The 19,248-nt window shown below is 38.9% G+C and overlaps 1 pseudogene; it reads left to right on the forward strand.

Moving 5' to 3' along the window:
* Window positions 1–1,258: 1,258 nt before the first annotated feature.
* On the forward strand, window positions 1,259–18,434 carry LOC146315792 (uncharacterized; annotated as a pseudogene).
* The last annotated feature ends 814 nt before the right edge of the window (window positions 18,435–19,248 follow it).

A 19,248-nucleotide genomic window follows, 5' to 3' on the forward strand; every position in this document is an offset into this window, starting at 1 on the left:
GATGCTGCTCATCATAAAGCCACCTGTTAGATCCTCTCTGTTGTCATAATTTTTGCCAGTGGCTGCTACATTGTTTATTTCATAGTTTACCTTTCAAAGACTGCATATCATTTGCTTCCATGGACCATTAATTGTTTGACAAAAACCCAAAGCAGTTACAAATATTTAAGTTCTTTGAAAGAGTTGAGCACATCACAATTTTCTTATCTGTGTAAATAAATGGAGGCTTTGAAGCTACCATTAATTACACTGAATTTGAAATTGTGTTTTAGAAAAATACACTGAAAAACAGTACGTATAGCAGACTAAGCAAAATATAGTAGAGCTATACTTATACAGTATATATCTAGTATAATAGGTTGTGAACTTAAGAGGGCTGACTGAGGCATGAAACTCTCAGGCTGAAAATGATTCCCAAAAGCCAAATATCTTGTACATTACATGTTTGTGTGATCTGAATAGATTTGATGTCAATTTTATTATTATTGTTATTATTATTATTATTATTATTATTATTATTATTATTATTATTATTATTAGTAGTAGTAGTAATAGTAGTAGTAGTAATAGTAGTAGTAGTAATAGTAGTAGTAGTAGTAGTAATAGTAGTAGTAGTATTTTTATTCTGTGGTGGGTCTGGAGCTGGACAGTCTAGAGCCAGTGGGTGAGAGGATGGTGAAGGAGAAGATCAGAGTTATACTGGTCAATCCCTCTCACCCCCTCCGTGGTGAACTGTGGCAGCTGGGCTCTTTCAGTCAGTGGCTGATAAAACTGTGTACTGAGTAAGACGGAACGTTTTGGACGCTCTCCTCCCAGGCCGTCTCCTCCCAATAACAAGGACATTACAATTAATATAGTGTCTTTCTTATGCTCTGAACTTACAGTTTTTTATTAATTTATTCTACTATATTATTTTTATTCTTAAGTTGCTGCAGATCATGAATTTCCTCCATGGGCATTAATAAAGGAATCTGAATTTTTATTATTATTTTTATTATTATTATCTTTGTGGTCCTTATGGTCGTATAATTATTTATACTTTAAGGGGATACTGCAGCATACATATTCTGATAGCCCAGGTTACACTGGAAAAAAAGATGTGTAACTTGATTGTGCATTACAGGACTGAGGTTATACTACCAGTAACCCAAAAACAGCAAAATTTAGCTTTGACCTCAGAGGTTTGAGGTTGGGAGAGGTTGGTTTCTCATGTTCGATGCTTGTGTAATGATTTTAAAATTATTTTCACAGAAACATAATGTTCAAAAGGAGGACAAGGATACGGCCTGTTGATGATGCAGCCTCATATATTTTGTCTTCGAGGGACAAGAAAGGGTTTATGGAACGATTTATTGATAATAACAAAGGTACAAAGATGTCCTTTTAAGGGCAGAATATCACACAAGTGCATATCTCACTACTATTCATTTACATACACATAAGGAATAAATATTTAGGCTATATGTCAGAAACAGAAATGTGTTGACAGAGAACTGCCTTTAATCCTTATCTTTGTAGTTGAAAAATTTTACAAGACTATATTGTCATTTCCAAAGAGGAAAGGTTAAGTTGACTCAATCTCCTAATCAAATGTAACGAATGAATGTAAATAACTTATGTGCCTTCATAGGAAGAGGAGTGTTTGCTACCCAGCCCATCGAAGCAGGTGCTTTTGTCTTGGAGTACAGGGGTGAACTCCTATCAGTGGAAGAATGCCAGTCAAGACACTACTCAGAGATTGAGAGTACATTTCTGTTTGAATTTGAATGGCAGAAACGTAACTTGTGGTAAGTACATGAAGATAAATATTTTGTAGAGATCAGGGAAATAAAAGTTAAAATGAATGAATGAATGAAAACAGGAATAATCTTGTAATCACACATCCTAGGTGGTCTGCAGCAGTTAATGCTGTGAATCAGTTTTTGTTTTTAACTTGATCTGACGCTGATGAGTGAAGTCTGTAGCTAATGATAAGAGCTCTTCTGATCTGGATCAGGCTGGATCACACTACACAGTTGGATGTGATGATATATACACTTGGTGTAATTTGATATTTTAGTAGTACAAAGTGTAATGGTCAATTTTCTTATACCTTATTACCAGTATCGATGCTTCCAGAGAAGATGGATCCCTTGGAAGATTAGTGAATGACAACCACAAATCTCCAAACTGTGTCATGAAGAAGATCGTAGTAAACAACAGGCCACATTTGTGCCTATTTGCTGTGGAGAATATAGATGTAGGAACTGAAATAGATTACAACTATGGTGATTCAAAGTGGCCATGGCGTCAAAAGGTGAGTTGTTTACAATATATACAATATACACCGATGCATTATATTACAAAAATGTGCCAATAAGTGCAGCTAGTTATCTTTCAGATATATAGCTACAGTATTGGCTCTTATGTTTTATGTGAATTGCAGGTGACAGACAAGCAGACTGATGCTGTGGCAGCAGAGAAGGAGGGATTCTCTATGGATCGGACTTCCTCTGAAGATTCAAGGAGTGATGAGGCTAAAACACAGGTAATGTTGACACTGAATTCATGTACTATTAATGTTAACTCTGCACTAAATAGTTGAATTACCAAGATCCATACGGGAGGGCCCCACAAGGGCCAGACTAGAAACATATGTGTGTGAGGTGACTTGAAAGATGTTTCTTAAATCAGCCCTGTTCTCAAAATCACACACACATATATGTTTCTAGTTTAGTCCTTATGGGGCCCTCTCGTCTGGATCTGACTGTCAGTGATTTTACATCTACTTAGCAACACCTTACAATATTTAAACTCAAGTTATTACAGCTGTAATTTTATACTTTCTGACCTGTTGCATGTTTACAAAGGGAATTTTGAACAGAATCCACTGCACTTCCTAGAAAAGACTATACCATGCACCTAGCTTTAATGTATATGCTGTTTCAGACATGGTTTTCTTGTGAGCTAATTGTTGTCACTTATGGATATGCTCCCATAACTTGAATATTATCAACTGCCAATGAATTCTTATGTTTTATGTGAATTGCAGGTGACAGACAAGCAGACTGATGCTGTGGCAGCAGAGACGGAGGGATTCTCTATGGATCGGACTTCCTCTGAAGATTCAAGGAGTGATGAGGCTAAAACACAGGTAATGTTGACACTGAATTCATGTACTATTTATGTTAACTCTGCACTAAATAGTTGAATTACCAAGATCCATACGGGAGGGCCCCACAAGGGCCAGACTAGAAACATATGTGTGTGAGGTGACTTGAAAGATGTTTGTTAAATCAGCCCTGTTCTCAACATCACACACACATATATGTTTCTAGTTTAGTCCTTATGGGGCCCTCTCGTCTGGATCTGACTGTCAGTGATTTTACATCTACTTAGCAACACCTTACAATATTTAAACTCAAGTTATTACAGCTGTAATTTTATACTTTCTGACCTGTTGCATGTTTACAAAGGGAATTTTGAACAGAATCCATTGCACTTCCTAGAAAAGACTATACCATGCACCTAGCTTTAATGTATATGCTGTTTCAGACATGGTTTTCATGTGAGCTAATTGTTGTCATTTATGGATATGCTCCCATAACTTGAATATTATCAACTGCCAATGAATTCTTATGTTTTATCTGACTTGCAGGTGACAGACAAGCAGACTGATGCTGTGGCAGCAGAGACGGAGGGATTCTCTATGGATCTGACTTCCTCTGAAGATTCAAGGAGTGATGAGGATAAAACACAGGTAATGTTGACACTGAATTCATGTACTATTTATGTTAACTCTGCACTAAATAGTTGAATTACCAAGATCCATACGGGAGGGCCCCACAAGGGCCAGACTAGAAACATATGTGTGTGAGGTGACTTGAAAGATGTTTCTTAAATCAGCCCTGTTCTCAACATCACACACACATATATGTTTCTAGTTTAGTCCTTATGGGGCCCTCTCGTCTGGATCTGACTGTCAGTGATTTTACATCTACTTAGCAACACCTTACAATATTTAAACTCAAGTTATTACAGCTGTAATTTTATACTTTCTGACCTGTTGCATGTTTACAAAGGGAATTTTGAACAGAATCCACTGCACTTCCTAGAAAAGACTATACCATGCACCTAGCTTTAATGTATATGCTGTTTCAGACATGGTTTTCTTGTGAGCTAATTGTTGTCATTTATGGATATGCTCCCATAACTTGAATATTATCAACTGCCAATGAATTCTTATGTTTTATCTGAATTGCAGGTGACAGACAAGCAGGCTGATGCTGTGGCAGCAGAGACGGAGGGATTCTCTATGGATCGGACTTCCTCTGAAGATTCAAGGAGTGATGAGGCTAAAACACAGGTAATGTTGACACTGAATTCATGTACTATTAATGTTAACTCTGCACTAAATAGTTGAATTACCAAGATCCATACGGGAGGGCCCCACAAGGGCCAGACTAGAAACATATGTGTGTGAGGTGACTTGAGAGATGTTTCTTAAATCAGCCCTGTTCTCAACATCACACACACATATATGTTTCTAGTTTAGTCCTTATGGGGCCCTCTCGTCTGGATCTGACTGTCAGTGATTTTACATCTACTTAGCAACACCTTACAATATTTAAACTCAAGTTATTACAGCTGTAATTTTATACTTTCTGACCTGTTGCATGTTTACAAAGGGAATTTTGAACAGAATCCACTGCACTTCCTAGAAAAGACTATACCATGCACCTAGCTTTAATGTATATGCTGTTTCAGACATGGTTTTCATGTGAGCTAATTGTTGTCATTTATGGATATGCTCCCATAACTTGAATATTATCAACTGCCAATGAATTCTTATGTTTTATCTGAATTGCAGGTGACAGACAAGCAGACTGATGCTGTGGCAGCAGAGACGGAGGGATTCTCTATGGATCGGACTTCCTCTGAAGATTCAAGGAGTGATGAGGCTAAAACACAGGTAATGTTGACACTGAATTCATGTACTATTTATGTTAACTCTGCACTAAATAGTTGAATTACCAAGATCCATACGGGAGGGCCCCACAAGGGCCAGACTAGAAACATATGTGTGTGAGGTGACTTGAAAGATGTTTCTTAAATCAGCCCTGTTCTCAACATCACACACACATATATGTTTCTAGTTTAGTCCTTATGGGGCCCTCTCGTCTGGATCTGACTGTCAGTGATTTTACATCTACTTAGCAACACCTTACAATATTTAAACTCAAGTTATTACAGCTGTAATTTTATACTTTCTGACCTGTTGCATGTTTACAAAGGGAATTTTGAACAGAATCCACTGCACTTCCTAGAAAAGACTATACCATGCACCTAGCTTTAATGTATATGCTGTTTCAGACATGGTTTTCTTGTGAGCTAATTGTTGTCATTTATGGATATGCTCCCATAACTTGAATATTATCAACTGCCAATGAATTCTTATGTTTTATCTGAATTGCAGGTGACAGACAAGCAGGCTGATGCTGTGGCAGCAGAGACGGAGGGATTCTCTATGGATCGGACTTCCTCTGAAGATTCAAGGAGTGATGAGGCTAAAACACAGGTAATGTTGACACTGAATTCATGTACTATTAATGTTAACTCTGCACTAAATAGTTGAATTACCAAGATCCATACGGGAGGGCCCCACAAGGGCCAGACTAGAAACATATGTGTGTGAGGTGACTTGAAAGATGTTTTTCAAATCAGCCCTGTTCTCAACATCACACACACATATATGTTTCTAGTTTAGTCCTTATGGGGCCCTCTCGTCTGGATCCGACTGTCAGTGATTTTACATCAACTTAGCAATAGACTTGCACCGATTTCAACTTTCTTGGCCGATTCCGATTTCCGATTTTTGAGAGGTCTGACCTACCGATTCCGATTTTGGTCGGTTCCGATTTTCAGTCTTTCTAAGAACTGTAATTGACAGCATTCACAAACATTTTTGCAACTTTTCTTGTAAATGTGTTCATAATAAGACACTGACTATTAAATATTCATTTAATACTACCTCCAAAATCATCCAGATTACAACCAGGCCTTATTATATTTTTTAATGAAATGGGTGAATTGGGTGAACGTGATCTCGCGAGATCATCTCGCGGGATTTAGCGGGACGCGATTTCACGTGATCTTTTGTGGAAGCGGATGTAAACAAACCGGAGACTAACGCGGTGCAACAGTTTGAAGTAAAACTTTGCCGTGAGAAAAACAGACACAGAAGTTAAAGGAGTCTGGATGAGAAAATGTTTGAGGAGACACATCAACACAGGTTGTTTATTCTTCAGCCAGAACAGGAGGTGAGATTTTAACTGTCCCTCTGTGAACAGCAGTCTGTTGCTAGCTTGCTAGCATTAGCCTGAAGTGCGAGAGAGTTTACGGCTGTTCTGCGTCATTGTCAGCTGCTCTGTCTCGTTGTAGACTGTCTGTCTTCTCTTTATCTTGTTCTTGGAATCTGTCTCTGACACCAGCTTCAAGCAGACGTGTCTGAGTGTGTGTAGCTGTTATCAGCACTGTGTTGACGTCACGGTCAGTTTGTCTGCTGCACGCATGACGTGACCATCGTGCAGAACATGTGTGTGACAATGACGGGCACAGAACCGGATTTGTGACGCTGACCGGCCGGTCACCGGTCAAGGCCAGTCACGTGAAAACCGGCCCGATTCCGAGCATTGCCGATTAATCGGTGCAAGTCTACTTGGCAACACCTTACAATATTTAAACTCAAGTTATTACAGCTGTAATTTTATACTTTCTGACCTGTTGCATGTTTACAAAGGGAATTTTGAACAGAATCCACTGCACTTCCTAGAAAAGACTATACCATGCACCTAGCTTTAATGTATATGCTGTTTCAGACATGGTTTTCTTGTGAGCTAATTGTTGTCATTTATGGATATGCTCCCATAACTTGAATATTATCAACTGCCAATGAATTCTTATGTTTTATCTGAATTGCAGGTGACAGACAAGCAGACTGATGCTGTGGCAGCAGAGACGGAGGGATTCTCTATGGATCTGACTTCCTCTGAAGATTCAAGGAGTGATGGGGCTAAAACACAGGTAATGTTGACACTGAATTCATGTACTATTAATGTTAACTCTGCACTAAATAGTTGAATTACCAAGATCCATACAGGAGGGCCCCACAAGGGCCAGACTAGAAACATATGTGTGTGAGGTGACTTGAGAGATGTTTCTTAAATCAGCCCTGTTCTCAACATCACACACACATATATGTTTCTAGTTTAGTCCTTATGGGGCCCTCTCGTCTGGATCTGACTGTCAGTGATTTTACATCTACTTAGCAACACCTTACAATATTTAAACTCAAGTTATTACAGCTGTAATTTTATACTTTCTGACCTGTTGCATGTTTACAAAGGGAATTTTGAACAGAATCCACTGCACTTCCTAGAAAAGACTATACCATGCACCTAGCTTTAATGTATATGCTGTTTCAGACATGGTTTTCTTGTGAGCTAATTGTTGTCATTTATGGATATGCTCCCATAACTTGAATATTATCAACTGCCAATGAATTCTTATGTTTTATGTGAATTGCAGGTGACAGACAAGCAGGCTGATGCTGTGGCAGCAGAGACGGAGGGATTCTCTATGGATCTGACTTCCTCTGAAGATTCAAGGAGTGATGAGGCTAAAACACAGGTAATGTTGACACTGAATTCATGTACTATTTATGTTAACTCTGCACTAAATAGTTGAATTACCACGATTCACATGAGAGATGACATATTTTAGTAATTATTATCAATAGTATTTTCAATGTGATCCATTGCAGCACTTCAGAGGTTGTTGTAACACTCTTTGAGACCTCTAGGAGAGACCACATGCACTTGTCTTCAAGTTACATGCTGTTTCAGAAACAGTTTTAATGTGATCTAACTTTGGTAACTTGTGTTTAGGTGTGTGCTGTCAGAGGGTTTTCCTTAGTGGATTATCCTGACACTGATGAAACTGATGAAGACTGTTTGAAAGACCAACCTCTGTCTGCACACTGTGATGTAAGTTGTTCAAAAGCTGAGGACAGAAAACATTCTTCTGTGTCTCAGATACATCTATTACACAGCAAAATATTAATAGACCTGTGATACAAAAATCCTTCCCTTGTCATTGATTTTCATAGCATCTATGAAAGTGGCTTACCATACCTTGACACAACTCCCTTTTGCAGATGGATAGAACACCAGAGTTTTCTGATCCTCTGTATGATTCCACCGAGAGTATAGTGGAAGAAACTGATAAAGAAGATCCTATAAAAGACACTTCGAGTCTGCAATCAGATGATGAACTTGTTCCAAAGTTGAGAAGGACAAAAAGCATTCTGGTATGTCTCTAACACTTTTAATATCAATAACTGGTACATAGGCCATTTCCTCCTAAATCATTCCTTCGCAATTGATTTTAATAGGATGTGAACAAAAATGGATAGTCATACCTTGACATAACTTCCTTTTTACAGATGGATAGAGTACCAAATGTTTCTGATGCTCTCTACGATTCAAGTGATGACAGTGTAGAGGGTCCTTCCACTTCTCTGTCTGAAATGGCTTCACAAAGGCCAAGGAGAGAGTGTTGCCGTCAAGTAAGCTTCTTTTTTGCTCCTTCATGTTATCACTTAAAGGGTAGAGCCACCAAACTCAACACCATGTTCACTAAGTAGTGCCAATGATACATATAGATAATGTAGATAGTAGTTTTTATGACTTGCTCTAAATTTGACAAATTCATCTAGTCTTGAATGTTACTTCCCTTACTCTAACATAACGTAACAGTAATTCCTTCTAATTTGATGGAGTACTTTTAATTTCATTTAGCCCTGTAAATGTACATCATTCCAACAGGCAGTAGACAGTTAAGAGTGAAGTCAGTTTTGGTCTTACTTATCTTAGTAACCTGCAGGTTGAGTTGTTAATTTAGGTCTTTTTTGTCTTCTAAAGACTCAAATGAGTCTTGTAGGATCAGATGACTCAAGTGTAGATAGCGAAGAGGAGTATATTCCAAATCCCAAGGACGAAGGCACAGACAGTGACAGCAGCTTGGAATTACATATTACATCTAACAGTCAGAGAAGACGCAAGTCTTCCAGTCAGAGCAGCTTCAAGTCTTCCAGTCAGAGCAGCTTCAAGTCTACCAGTCAGAACAGCGTCAAGTCTACCAGTCAGAGCAGCGTCAAGTCTACCAGTCAGAACAGCGTCAAGTCTACCAGTCAGAGCAGCGTCAAGTCTACCAGTCAGAACAGCGTCAAGTCTACCAGTCAGAGCAGCGTCAAGTCTACCAGTCAGAGCAGCGTCAAGTCTTCCAGTCAGAGCAGCGTCAAGTCTTCCAGTCAGAGCCAACTCAAGTCCAGTCAGAGCAGAAGCTTTGAAACAAGCCATGATTCCACACAGAGTTTTCCTGATATCAGAGATGATGTGCATGAAGAGGAAATGGTGCAGGCACATACTGACATGGAGGCGAGTGTTTCAAATCCCTCTGAAGAGGAGGCAACTGTCTTTGTCAACCCAGTTTTGAAGAAGGAGGATGGTTCAAGAAAATACAACAAGAAACATCACTGCTTGTATTGTGGACAGGTAGTTCAGAAAATGTCAAGACACTTGTTTCGTAAACACAATGATAAGGTTGATGTTGCAAAAGCATTTAGTTTTCCAAAGAACTCAAAAGAAAGGCATCTGCAATTAGAGTATATCCGAAATAAGGGGAACTTCGAACATAATGTAGAAGTTTTAGAGAGCCAGAGAGGAAAACTTATCCCATGCAAGCAACCAAAAAAAAAGACTGAAGGACAGGAATTTATGCATTGTGTGCACTGCTATGGCTTGTTCACAAGAAGAGTGATGTGGCGACATTTTCAGCTCTGCAAATTCAAGCCTCAGGACAAGACTTCCAAACCAGGTAAAAGAAGAGTCCAAGCATTGTGTGCTTTTGCTGAACCTGCTCCAAGTGGATTTAGTGATGCATACTGGAAGTTCTTAAATGATATGAATCAAGACAAGATTGCAATTGCTATTAAGAAAGACCACTGCATCCTAGAGTATGGTTACAGACTGTTCAGGAAGAATGAGAGAGTAGTCAGCCAACATCAATATATTCGACAAAAACTGAGAGAACTTGGCAGACTGGTACTTACAGCAAAAAAGGTTATACCTGTGAAGACTATCAAAGACCTCATAAAACCTGAAAACTATGGCCATGTTGTCACTGCTGCAAGATGCCTAGCTGGCTTCAGTGATGAAACTGGCCAATATGAATGTCCATCTCTTGCTCGCAAAGTTGGGCACAGCTTGCTGTCTTTGGCCATGTTTATTAAGTCTGAAGGACTGAAGCTGAAAGACAAAGAAACTGTTCAAAATGCTGAGGAGTTTGCACAGCTATACCAAGAAAGTTGGAAATTTGACATCGCAAGCCAAGCATTAACTCAACTTGACCAGTCCAAGTGGAACGCACCTCAACTCCTACCATTCACACAGGATGTCCAAAATCTTCATTCTCTTTTGTGTGACAAACAGCAAGAACACTTGAATGCCCTGAAAGAAGAGGCTTCATCCTCAAACTGGAGAGACCTTGCTAAAGTGACCCTGGCACAAGTTATACTTTTCAACCGCCGGAGAGAAGGAGAAGTATCCAGAATGCCCTTGTCTGCATACTTATCAAGAGACACATCAGAAACACATGAAGACGTTAACCTCGCCCTTACAGCACTCGAGCAGAAGCTTTGCAAGCATTTCGTCCGAGTAACCATAGTAGGCAAGAGAGGAAGGAAAGTTCCTGTTCTCCTCACCCCACTCATGAAGGAATCACTTGATACTCTGATAGAGAAGCGAGAAGAATGTGGAGTACTGAATGAAAATGGATTCTTGTTTGCATTGCCACATTCTGTCCACTACCTCAGGGGCTCTGACTGCATAAGGCAGTTTGTGAACGAATGTGATGATATCAAAAATCCCAAAGCACTAACCTCCACAAAACTCAGGAAACACATTGCTACCCTCTCAACCGTTCTGAATCTCAAAACTACAGAACTTGACCAGCTGGCAGATTTCCTTGGGCATAACATCGATGTCCACAGAAAGCACTACCGCCTTCCAGAGGGCACCCTCCAGCTGGCCAAAATAAGCAAAGTTCTCCTGGCATTGGAACAGGGACGGCTTGGAGAATATAAAGGGAAGAGTCTGGATGAAATTCACATTGATCTGAACGGTATAAGTCCTATTATATTTTAATGTAAGAAAAAGTGAAAAAAGGAATTGTCTGGCTATAAATCTGACTCTCCAAGAATATAAGTATTTGACCTTAATTAACATACTGGTGAAGAAGGTGACTTTATAGTTGTTAGTTTGACAATACCTACACAATTTGATTTCATCTGTTTATATTATAAGCCTTGCTGTGTATGTAGTACTTTTAGGTTCTATTGATTATCAGAGGTTGATCACAAGAATTTCAGCTTTCCACCTCATTCATACTCTTGTCAATTACTATTTTAGAGACTCTCAATGTGGAGGGATGTTCACAAGAGGACATGGAAGGTATGTGTTTGTGATTGTTTTTAATTGGTTATGAATAATTAGGACCACTGCATGTGCATTTTGTTTAGGTTTCTCCACCTACTGACCATTTTTGGGAACACACAATTGGTCAATTAATTTTTTAAGTGGGGGGTGTATTTGTCATGTTTTTAGCCATGGAAAACTGTCAGGTACTCCATATTAATGGGAATTATTGTCAATTCACAGTGGTTTCCAGTTAAAAGAAAAAAGCCTTTGGACTCCCCACTAACTTTAACCTCCATGACAGTGTTTATATCTTTGTTATGCTTTAACTGTAATTAGAGTTTTGACCTGTTTCAGCAAAGATTCAAAAGTGTATTGGGACTACATTACATTACAACCATTTAGCATATGCTTTTACACAAAAAGCTTACAGAGTAGGGGTTAAGTTTATTACTCAAGGATACTTGTGAACTAGGGACTTTCTGGTAGAATGATAGAACCACTAACTGCTAAGCCATCCTCTTGCCCTGACTAACAAACCACTGTGCTTAAATGGAAGGGGAAAAATAAGTACTTTCATATTGTTTCCATAGTTCTACTATACAGTGGGAGCTAGACAGTCCATACTTTACCTGTATACCTGTATGCAGAACCAGACTAATGCACCAGTGGTAGTGCATCAGCTTGAGAGTATCTCACACACACATCCGTTGTGATAGATGGCAAGTCTAAAACACAGAGTATGCTTGTGAGGATGCTCAGTCATCCAGGTCATGGAATGTGTTCGAATTCAGCCTAGGCAACTGGACTGGAAAAAAGGTAAGATGTTTCGTCTCTCATCCAAAAAGCTTCTTCAGTTCTGACTGGCTTGTGGGGAACTGCTTATATATTGTTTATATACCTGCAGCTCCCCACCAGCTGGTCAGAACTGAAGAAGCCTCTTGGATGACAGGCAAACACAACCTTTTTTAAGAAGTCCAGTTGCCTATACTTATCGTGAACATACAGCAAGTATGAGTTAAAACTGAAAGATCCTATCAAGACAATCAAATACCTTAAAGCCCTAACAGAGGAACTCCCTGTATTTATGTTTAAATTGCATTCTGGCACAGCACACCAAGCCATAATTGTGAAATGGAGGAAAAGGACAAATGTTCATGCTATTCACATATTTATTTACATGCTACCAACAACTGAGATAGGACAATGCAAACAGGAGATTCCTCTGTGTAGTTTGAGCATGTGCAGTAAGCGCATACGCCACATGCCACAGTGCTAGGAACTGTTTTTTGAAAACTTTAACTACTGAAAACACGCGAGAAATGTGACATGTCAAGTGTAGACGTTTTATCACACAACCTTCAGGACTCTCATATATTTGGTTTTGAACTAAAAGATTATAGAATCTTTTAGTTCAAATTATGGTTGCCATATTTTATACTTGCTGCCTATGCAATGGTGTAGTGTGCAATATCTCCAGGTGATGTGGCACCTGTGTTCCTGTGGCTCTGCATGAATTGGTGGGATTTCAGCCTGTGCCCTCAACCACTATATTGTAGATCTATAGAAACAATATGAAATTACTCTTAACTGTTGTTGTTTATTTTTAAGAGATACCCATGGCATATACTACGTTCTATTATTTTATAAAATCTATATTTCTAATTTCTGCAAATTGATTACTGTCACAGTGACAAGAAAATATATGCATGATAAAAATCCCAATTCTTCACTGGCAGGTTCTTTATATTTTAAGTGAATATACCTGCCTTTCATATTTGTCTAACCTATTTTTTGTACTTAGGATCTAGTATGCCGGAACCACAAGAGTCGGAAGAAGAGGTCAGTGTGACATCCCTGCAAGAATGTACTTCCACAGAGGATCCCCCAAACCAGAGGAAATCCACAAAAAGGAGAGGTGGGCTTATCAAATCAATTCAATTGAAATTTCTTTATTTTTTATTTTCCACAAGGAACTTTTTTTGTATTGTAAAGACAAATATGACAACCATCAACATGACACTTACTGCTAAGATTAAAATGTACACTTACTATTACAACAGTCCTAGGAGCAGTAGTGGTGTAGTAATAATAATAACAACAATAATCATAATAGTAGTTGTTTCCTTTGATACCTTAGATTCCTTAGATAGAGATAGACATGGGCACAAAACTAGATGTGGCCCTTTCTTTGGTACAGGGACCTATATCACAAGCAGGAGGCCTTCTCCTTGCTGTCTGTCTCAGTGGTTCCTCTTCCTGTTGGCAGAGAGTGGTGTGTAAACAATAATAACTAAATGTCTGTGATAGATATCAAGGTCTGAAGGATATGGACAACAGTTCAATGTTTAAGGAGCAATATGACAAAATAATTTCAACTGTTTTACACCAAACTGTATGCATGTACACTAGGGGTGTGTATCTCACTGACTGAGACGATTTTGATAAGTATCTCGATACATGCTCAACAATACAATATGTCTTATAAATCTTTAAATCTCCAATGATTTGGTTCGATATGATTCAGCTCTGTCATGATACGATACGATGCAGTACAAGACAATGCAGTGTGTCAGTCTTTACATTTTGATTCAATTTATGCTGCATTTGTAGAGTGCAAAGTTGCAAAAAACAAACTAAATATAGTAACAGTAGAGACAGAGTGTCTCATGTGTAAATGAGATCCTGTAGTCTAAATGATAATCTGTGAACAAACTTTAAAACTGTTTAAAATGTGAGTATTTGTGCAGTAAGATGATGAGCTGCTGTGTTTCATATTCAGAGTGCTGTGGTTTTGATTATTGTGGAGGAACAGTGAAGTGTTACCTGCTCTCACAGTGACATGACGTCTCTGTGGTCAGACTCGTGTCTCTGTTCTCTGCTGTCAGACATGTTTTACATAAATGACCTGCAACAGCGTTTCTCATCTTTCTTAGAACGCACAAACTTGCTCTACACTTGAGTGTTATGAAAGTTTGGTGGTGCGACGTGGTACAGTGTCACTTCTGTTGCTGTTTTCAGCACTGTCTGTTTTAAGTAAATGAAGAGGAGACACAGGAGAGGGAGGAGGGAGCGCTTGTTTTTGTGATGGCAGCAGCAGGCATCCAGTGAGAGTGGTGCAGGCAGGGACAGGAGGAGAGAGAAGAGGGAGGAAAGTTACAGCAGCAGCTCCCTGATGCCAAAAATGAAACACATGCACGTCCTAATGAGATGTATCGATACGCGAGTGTTGCATCGATTTGTTTCCGATGTTCGATGTTGATGTTCATTTTTTTTACCGATATAGGCCGTCTGAACCGATGCACTCGTATCTTACACATTAAAGTCCGATGCATCAAATGCATGAGTGAATCATTACACCCCTAATGTACACACATAACCACACCCCATGGTTTTACCACTGTTTTAGAGTCCTGGTCTAGTCTGAGAGGTACTCCACAGCCATCTAAACACATTCCAGTATCGCCACTTATCATCAACTCTCATCAACAGTCTCTGTGATGCGGATGAAATTTTCTTCCTTGTATCCATGTTGATATCTTAGGTTTGCCAGGAGTTCAAGTTTATTTCACAGCAATCTCACACAGGCAAACTTTATCAAGGGAAGCAGTGGATATGTTTGCTTACTGCTGGCTTTTTTGAGCCTGTACAGTACTTGTGGCTCGCTTCTTCTTTACTCTTGAGTTGCCATTAGGTCTGCATGTTTTTGTATAATTCGATCATTAAATCAAAACATAGTGTTTTAAATGGGTATTCTCTTTTTAGCTGCATTACTATCTCCTTTGTATATTGGATAATCTCACCTCCTCCTGGTCTTACAGGTTTAGTTGGGACTAGCCACAGGAGCCAAACACTCCTGTGTTTAACCATACCCAGTAACTGGTTAGAAAAAGAAAAAAACAGGTTGAATCACAGAACAATCAAAACAACACTCCACCTGTCACCATTACAACACCAACAAGATTTAAAAGAATAAAGCAGAATGAGGATATAAGTGTTTCCCATTCATCTTGACAAGACACATATGCCTTACAACAAATTCTAATACTTTATCAAATCTATCCTCTTAATCACTGCAAATGGATTGCTGTCACAATCTGTCTTTCATATTTGTCTAACCTATTTTTTGTACTTAGGATCTAGTATGCCGAAACCACAAGAATTGGAAGAAGAGGTCAGTGTGACATCCCTGCAAGAATGTACTTCCACAGAGGATCCCCCAAACCAGAGGAAATCCACAAAAAGGAGAGGTGGGCTTATCAAATCAATTCAATTGAAATTTCTTTATTTTTTATTTTCCACAAGGAACTTTTTTTGTATTGTAAAGACAAATATGACAACCATCAACATGACACTTACTGCTAAGATTAAAATGTACACTTACTATTACAACAGTCCTAGGAGCAGTAGTGGTGTAGTAATAATAATAACAACAATAATCATAATAGTAGTTGTTTCCTTTGATACCTTAGATTCCTTAGATAGAGATAGACATGGGCACAAAACTAGATGTGGCCCTTTCTTTGGTACAGGGACCTATATCACAAGCAGGAGGCCTTCTCCTTGCTGTCTGTCTCAGTGGTTCCTCTTCCTGTTGGCAGAGAGTGGTGTGTAAACAATAATAACTAAATGTCTGTGATAGATATCAAGGTCTGAAGGATATGGACAACAGTATAATGTTTAAGGAGCAATATGACAAAATAATTTCAACTGTTTTACACCAAACTGTATGCATGTACACTAGGGGTGTGTATCTCACTGACTGAGACGATTTTGATAAGTATCTCGATACATGCTCAACAATACAATATGTCTTATAAATCTTTAAATCTCCAATGATTTGGTTCAATACGATTCAGCTCTGTCATGATACGATACGATGCAGTACAAGACAATGCAGTGTGTCAGTCTTTACATTTTGATTCAATTAATGCTGCATTTGTAGAGTGCAAAGTTGCAAAAAACAAACTAAATATAGTAACAGTAGAGACAGAGTGTCTCATGTGTAAATGAGATCCTGTAGTCTAAATGATAATCTGTGAACAAACTTTAAAACTGTTTAAAATGTGAGTATTTGTGCAGTAAGATGATGAGCTGCTGTGTTTCATATTCAGAGTGCTGTGGTTTTGATTATTGTGGAGGAACAGTGAAGTGTTACCTGCTCTCACAGTGACATGACGTCTCTGTGGTCAGACTCGTGTCTCTGTTCTCTGCTGTCAGACATGTTTTACATAAATGACCTGCAGCAGCGTTTCTCATCTTTCTTAGAACGCACAAACTTGCTCTACACTTGAGTGTTATGAAAGTTTGGTGGTGCGACGTGGTACAGTGTCACTTCTGTTGCTGTTTTCAGCACTGTCTGTTTTAAGTAAATGAAGAGGAGACACAGGAGAGGGAGGAGGGAGCGCTTGTTTTTGTGATGGCAGCAGCAGGCATCCAGTGAGAGTGGTGCAGGCAGGGACAGGAGGAGAGAGAAGAGGGAGGAAAGTTACAGCAGCAGCTCCCTGATGCCAAAAATGAAACACATGCACGTCCTAATGAGATGTATCGATACGCGAGTGTTGCATCGATTTGTTTCCGATGTTCGATGTTGATGTTCATTTTTTTTACCGATATAGGCCGTCTGAACCGATGCACTCGTATCTTACACATTAAAGTCCGATGCATCAAATGCATGAGTGAATCATTACACCCCTAATGTACACACATAACCACACCCCATGGTTTTACCACTGTTTTAGAGTCCTGGTCTAGTCTGAGAGGTACTTCACAGCCATCTAAACACATTCCAGTATCGCCACTTATCATCAACTCTCATCAACAGTCTCTGTGATGCGGATGAAATTTTCTTCCTTGTATCCATGTTGATATCTTAGGTTTGCCAGGAGTTCAAGTTTATTTCACAGCAATCTCACACAGGCAAACTTTATCAAGGGAAGCAGTGGATATGTTTGCTTACTGCTGGCTTTTTTGAGCCTGTACAGTACTTGTGGCTCGCTTCTTCTTTACTCTTGAGTTGCCATTAGGTCTGCATGTTTTTGTATAATTCGATCATTAAATCAAAACATAGTGTTTTAAATGGGTATTCTCTTTTTAGCTGCATTACTATCTCCTTTGTATATTGGATAATCTCACCTCCTCCTGGTCTTACAGGTTTAGTTGGGACTAGCCACAGGAGCCAAACACTCCTGTGTTTAACCATACCCAGTAACTGGTTAGAAAAAGAAAAAAACAGGTTGAATCACAGAACAATCAAAACGACACTCCACCTGTCACCATTACAACACCAACAAGATTTAAAAGAATAAAGCAGAATGAGGATATAAGTGTTTCCCATTCATCTTGACAAGACACATATGCCTTACAACAAATTCTAATACTTTATCAAATCTATCCTCTTAATCACTGCAAATGGATTGCTGTCACAATCTGTCTTTCATATTTGTCTAACCTATTTTTTGTACTTAGGATCTAGTATGCCGAAACCACAAGAATTGGAAGAAGAGGTCAGTGTGACATCCCTGCAAGAATGTACTTCCACAGAGGATCCCCCAAACCAGAGGAAATCTACAAAAAAGAGAGGTAGGCTTATCAAAGCCAGTGCTGCAATAGATGACCTATGTGAACAGTCCAATAGGGTTTCAGTTCCAATTAAGATTTAAATTTGTTAAACATATAAGGCGTTCTCTTTATGCCTACTTAGGTAAACAAGCTGCAGTCAAGAGAACCTGGACACCAGAGGAATGTGCTGCAGTGGAGAGACATTTAAGAAAATGCATTGTTACAAACCAAGTTCCAGGAAAGGTGGACTGTGAGCGCTGCATCACTGCAGAACCCGAAGCCCTGAGACACAGAGACTGGAGAGCAGTAAAATATTACATAAAAAATCGGATTTCTGCCTCTCGAAGAAAAATACAATGAAAGTACTTCACACACACAAACACAGAAACTTAGAATAAGAGTAAGGTGATGTTAATAGATGTGTTCTGTATTCATTCCTTTGTTTTCTTGTCTATAAAGGCAGATTTAGTTAAGAAAAATGCTGCTCATTTTTATTTTAAGTGGTGTTTACAATTTTATACTGTTCAGCTCAATGTTGATGTGAGGTTATGACAGTCAAGATGCCTGACACATTTTCTTGTTTGTTTTTTTCTTGATGCAGATGTAGTCTGGCCATAACTTTTTTCTTGGAATTGAAATATAAAGAAGTTCACGCTCGTTGAAAACAAAGCATGTCCTAAGTTTATTTTATGCAGTGTTTTGTGTAAATTATTACTGATGATTAGCCCTAGAAAGAACTAAATAGAATTTATTTGGAAAAGTCTCTTTGGTTCGGTAAGTGCTGGGCAGGAGGTCATTATTTTAGTACCAGGATGAAGAGGATGTAAGTTAGATAGTTAGGTAATCAGTGACAAACCATTTAGCCATTAATATCTTCAGATAGTAATGTTGGTCCACGCTGAGATATAAAAACTAGAAACAAATGTGTGTGTGTGGCAGTGGACCTCACAAGTTCGGAATGGTAAAAATGGAGCCCCACAAGTAGCTAAAAAAACTGGTGTGGAGAAAAAAGTATTGAATTCTCTTAATTTCAAGTGATATTTCTGTTTGGGATTTTTTTTTTATCTTACCTGATTTTTTACAGAGCTGTAGAACCACTGGAAAGGGTGGACCCCACAATTGGCCAAAATTAGACCGGTCCTCGTAAGGGAGGAAAACGAGTATGTGTGTGTGT

This window comes from Lutjanus erythropterus, chromosome 14 (assembly GCF_056507025.1).
Source record: "Lutjanus erythropterus isolate fLutEry1 chromosome 14, fLutEry1.hap2, whole genome shotgun sequence".
Taxonomy (NCBI): Eukaryota; Metazoa; Chordata; class Actinopteri; order Lutjaniformes; family Lutjanidae; genus Lutjanus; species Lutjanus erythropterus.